The sequence below is a fragment of the Sus scrofa genome, chromosome 6 (assembly GCF_000003025.6).
Source record: "Sus scrofa isolate TJ Tabasco breed Duroc chromosome 6, Sscrofa11.1, whole genome shotgun sequence".
Taxonomy (NCBI): Eukaryota; Metazoa; Chordata; class Mammalia; order Artiodactyla; family Suidae; genus Sus; species Sus scrofa.
Window position 1 is genome coordinate 2,306,299 of NC_010448.4, and position 5,167 is coordinate 2,311,465.

At 61.2% G+C, this 5,167-nt stretch overlaps 1 long non-coding RNA gene across 1 annotated transcript; it reads left to right on the top strand.

Annotated features, from left to right (window-relative positions):
• On the top strand, nucleotides 1,417-4,629 carry LOC106510454. Its single transcript, XR_002344452.1, has 2 exons — nucleotides 1,417-4,271; nucleotides 4,387-4,629. It is a non-coding gene; the product is annotated as an uncharacterized LOC106510454 (long non-coding RNA).

A 5,167-nucleotide genomic window follows, 5' to 3' on the forward strand; every position in this document is an offset into this window, starting at 1 on the left:
GACGTGGTCTTGCCACCGTCTCCTGGAAAGGGGACCCCTTTGCAGACACTCACTGTCTTTTGGATAAACCACCTCTGGGGTCTGTCCTTGTTGCCGCGTTGGCCACCGCCTCCCTCCCGCCCTCCCCAGGGAGCCTCCGTCAGAGTCGGGTCCCTGCTCCTGCGCCCTTGCACGCGTGCTGCCCCCAAAGGAGGCGCCCGAACAGCCTGCGTTCCTGTGCTTCGGCCGCGGTGCTCGCCGCAGTGTTCCCGCCTGTCTGGGGCCCACGCTTCCTGCCCGGGGAAGTGCCGCCCCCTCGTGTTCACCCCGCACTCCTGGCGTTTCCACACCTGCTCCCACCTGCCCCAGGCCCACGTCGGCCCATTTTGTTCCGTCCATAGTCTTGAAGGGAGGTGATGGAGGCGAGACTGGATAGGAGCCGCGACCGTCGAGTGTGGGCTGCTGTGGTCCGAACGCCTCTGTCCCCTGAAACGCACCTTGGCGTCCTAACGTCCAAGGTGACGGTGTTAGAAGGTGGGGCCTCTGGGGGGTCATGAGCCCAAGGGGCGGAGACTCGTGAAGGGGATTCGTGCCCTCGTAAAAGAGACCCCGTCGGCCTCTGTCCTGTGGGGCACAGCAAGGGTCTGTGACCCGGAGAAGGGCTATCCCTCGAGCTGCGGGCGCCTCCAGAGCTGTGGGAAACGAACTTGGGTGGTTTATAAGCACCACAGTCTGTGGTGTTTTGTGACAGCAGCGGAACAGGCTCCGCCTTAGCCCGCAGTCACAGGCCTCCAACCGCCTGCACAGAGGGTCACTGACCTCACCTAAGAGGTGTGCGAACGCGGCTGGGAGAGGCCACGTGTCTCGCCTGAGAGCAGCCGGCTGCGAAGGAAGAGGGCCGAGGTCCGCACCGTCGCCCCAGCAGACCTCGAGCTCCTCCCTCCAGCGCTGAGGATGCACATGGGTCAGCTGGGAAGAGGGGCAGCCCCTGGACTGGCCGCTGTCCAGCCAACAAGCAGGGCAGGGCCGGGCGGCCGGACCCATAGCAAGCGTGTGCCCAGGCCCTTCATCACAAGCGTGTCCGCTCGACGCCTGGAAAGCATGCTGCTCACCCCTTCGTGGGGGCCGGTGTGGAACTTGCCCCCTTGCTGGTGGGGGCTGCTGCTCAGTTTATGTCCAGGAGCACAGCCCTAGCCCCTCCAACGCTGCGTGAGAATCAGGATAGTTTCTGGCAGTTAACGACCTGACTACCCCTTTGTCCCTACTCGCTGTCGTGCTAGGAAATCCCTCCCAATGGGCCTCCGTGGGTTCGGGCAGAGGGCCCCAGTGACCCCCACGCCGTGTGTCTGGTCACCTCTCGCCTGCCGGGGAGGTACACTCTGCAGCGTTTATCAGAACAGGCTGGTCTTTCCTGGAAGGAGCCCGGCTCGCCCAGCATTTCCTGGATTCCTGGTTCTGGGATTCACCAGTACTCTCTCTCCCCTCTTTTCTCTCACTTTATTATTTTTGGATTAATGTAAACGAAGACTGCTTTGGGCTTACTGAAATGGGTGAAAGGCGTGCTAGGGCCGGAAGCCTCAAAGTCGCCTTTGATGGAGACAAACGAGTCGGCAGCATTGCCCTCACCCTGCCTTTGGTGTGAGACGAGGAGGAGGCGGCGCAGAGAAAGACAGAGGAGGAGGAGGAGGAGCCGACGAGCTGCCGCATCGCCTCCGCACCCAGACAGCAGGAGGCGGGGAGGGGGACTCGTGGGCACGCGTCTGGAGCGGGCCGTCACTGCTCCCATCCCATCGGCCGGAATCTAGACATGGAGTCACCCGTGCCTGGGCCCTGGCCCCTTTAGTAAGGCTGGAGTCGGGAATGGTGAGTCTTTGGAGAGGACCGCCGTGCCCAGGTACCGTTAGGACTGTCACCTGGGAACAGAAGGGATAGTGGCTGGTTTTAGGGTGGGGACACATCACCTGAGACACGCAGATGACTCCGTGCACTCGGTCAGCGGTCAGCGTGCAGCCGAGGCTGTCTCCCCACCCCATATTCTGTGCCCGCAGCTGTCATCTCCCATTGCCCCAGTTTGGAGACCAGGGTCAAGTCTGAGTTTGGGAGCAGGGAAGGAGAGAGGGGATGGAGGGAGCCAGTGGTGGCCGCGTTCTGGGCCTATAGCCATGCCGGGGAGCTGGGTGGCTCGGCGACTGCATGGATCACCCTTTGCGGTTTCTCAGCTACTCAGCCAGGGAGCTGAGACGTTGCCCACCAGCTGGCACTGGCCCTGCTTGAGTTCTGCTCCCAAGGACAGTGACCTCTGGCAGTTCTGCCCTGCCCGTTGCGAGTGGGCCAAGCGCTCTCCCGTAGCAGAGAAAGCTCCCATAAAAGGCTGTGGGTCCTGGAGGAAGCCGTCACTGCGTCTGGGATGGTGCCTGCCAACAGGCACGGGCTAGACATGAACGGCGACGTTCCAGCCCTGTCCCCAGCTGACAGAACCTCCCCAGGTCTCCATGGAGCCACTCCCTGCCTTCCCGCTGTCCGCCGCTGCTGACTCCATGGCTCTGTGGCCTGGACTACTCCAGGGAAGCCCTCTGCTGTCAGGACTCTGAGGGGCTTGTTATAATTTAGGGGCGGCGGCCGCTCTGAGGTCTCGGGCACTCATCCTCCAGGCTCTGTCCTTCAGGGAGGCGGGGTGTGTGTGCGTTTGCTGGGGCACAGGGACAAAGCACCACGGGCGGGGGCTGCAGCAGCAGCACTGTCCTCCTCCTCGATCTGGAGGCCCCAGTCTGAGACCAAGGGGCGGGCAGGACCTGCTGCAGGCCTTCCCCAGCTCCGGGTCCCCGGCTGCCCTGGCTCCTTGACTTGTAGATGCAGTCCCACCATCTCCGCTGTCATCTTCACGTGGCGTCTCCCTGTGGGCCCCTCTGTGTCCACAGCCCCCCTTTGATCGGGACACAGTCAGATTGGAGGTCCACCCTCGCCAGCATGACCTCATCTTGACTAATTATATCTTTAAGGAGCCCATTTCCAAATAAGGGCACATTCCGAGGTACTGGGAGTTGAGACTCCAACGTGGGAAGTTGGGGAGGACACGGTTCAACCGTAAAGGGTGGGAGAAGGAGCGAGAGGGGCTACCGTGTCACGTGCGAGATGATTTGGCTCAGGTCCGGGTGGCCCGCCCAGTGGAGGTACGTGCCAGGGTCGCCTGCCCAGCAGGGCACGGTGTTCCACCTGAGACCTGGAGGTTCGAATGAATGGGCTTCCTTCTGTGCATCGTGCGGCTTCACCACTGCCCTTGGCTTGGAACGCAAGGGCCGGGCAGACCTTTCCAGCGCCTTGGACTTCATCCAGTTCTGCCAGGGCAGCCCCGGGGGTCCTCCCTGAACCAAGGGCAGGGAGGTGGGGTGCGGAGCTCCCGCTGGCCAGCGGGTGGGAGTGGCAGTTCTGTGCCACTTTCCACCGTCGGAGTCCGGGGGTAGGTGGAGCGGGCGGAGCGTGAATGCCTTGCGGGCCCCACACAAACTCAGAATTGGATTGGAACGCAGTCCAGGATTTCGGCTTTGGAGTCCCCAGTGCTAGTCACTAGCCATCCTTCTCCCCCTGGAGAATAATCCATTTAAAACTTCTGAGCTGTCTAGACTTGTTATCTGGCCCCTAATTCCTGAGAGCCCAGAGCGGGCAGCAGCGGGACGGCCGAGATAGCAAGAGGGTGAAGTCATTGGCGTAAATCCTGAGGCAGGAAGTCGGTTCCAGGGACGATGGATGAGCGTGGGCTGGTGCCCGCACGGGGGGCAAGATAACGCGTCTAGACTCTGCCGGCCATTTCCTCCTCTTCCTCTAGGTGCCCTATCGGCCGCCCCGCTGCCTTCCTGCGCGCTCGTTGCGCGCCTCGCGGGAGAAGCCCTCGCAGGAAGACCTCATTTCATTTTCAGTGCAGGGGGCTCCTGGCGACTCTTGGCCTCAGCCCGGCGTGCGTGCCTTCTCTAAGCCAGGGCGACGGCGGGGGCCGGAGGCCTTTCTGGGAAGGCCGGGCTGGCCTCTGTCACTCTGTCGTTTCTGAGAGTTCAGTGGGTTAAACAGGGAGAAAATGACGTTTTTTCTCGCCAGTATCCAGAGGTCAATGGAAGGTCACTGGTGGGACTGCGAGGACACAAGCTGATGCCAAACAGACCCAGAGATTTCCCCAAGTCCTGGGGAAAAATGAGCCTGGAGCAAGTCTTATCTAAAAGCCCCTGGGAGCTGCACAACGGCTGCAGAGCCTCGTATTTCCGGAAGGAGTGGCTAATTTCATCGGCCCCTGTGCATGCCGGGTGAGCCTGAACCCTGGAGTTAGGGTTGGGAGAGAGGTCAAAAGGTCATTTGGTTCACTCCCCTGGCTCCAGGCAGGATTCTACCAGCAAAGAGTCATCGTGTGTGTTCCACCAGGCCGCGGCGCAAGCGGGGGCTCGGGGAGGAAGGAGGCCTGCGAGCACCTGCGGAGAATGAGGACGGCCCCTGATGGCCACCCCGTCACCGTCTGCGTCTGCGAGCCCAGCTAGTGCTTTGCGTTTGAACAACTGCACCGGGATCCGTGGGGACATCTGTGCAGGAGAGACCAGCCCCACACTGGGGGAGCAGCCACCACCCCACATCCAGGACAGCAATAAAAGCAAAAACGTCTTGAGAGCTAACCATTTGCTAGTTTATGTCAAGTGGCTAAATGTGTGCATTAACCTCATTTCATCCTCCCAGAAGCCTGTGAGCCCAGGAGGGAGGTCTTGTTGTCCTTGTCCAGACGGAGGTTCAGGAAGAAAGGTACCTGCCCAAGGTCACCTAGTGTATAAGAAGCAGAGGTAGAATTTGGGCCCAGATGGAGCTGACTTCAGATCCCAGGGTCGAATGGCCGGATGCTTCTGCCACGCGCACATACCGTGGGTGTTCTGTGGGAGGGTGGGGTCGGGATGCCAGCGCAGATCCTCAGATCCCAACTCCTCCCTTGCTCCCCTGGGCCCTCTGGCAAAACCAGGTGCTCTTTTATGACCCACGGGGCACGTGGAGCGAGGTCCCCTACCAGGAGTGATCTTTCCTACCCTCCTTTAAGTGGGGGTGCTCCACCACCTACTGTGCACCTGCCGTCCGTTGTAAGAGAAAGCTGTGCTGTGTGTGGGGGGGTCAAAATCAGGAAGAAGCATCCTGCTAAAGACGCAGAAGGGCCTTGAGTCTCCCC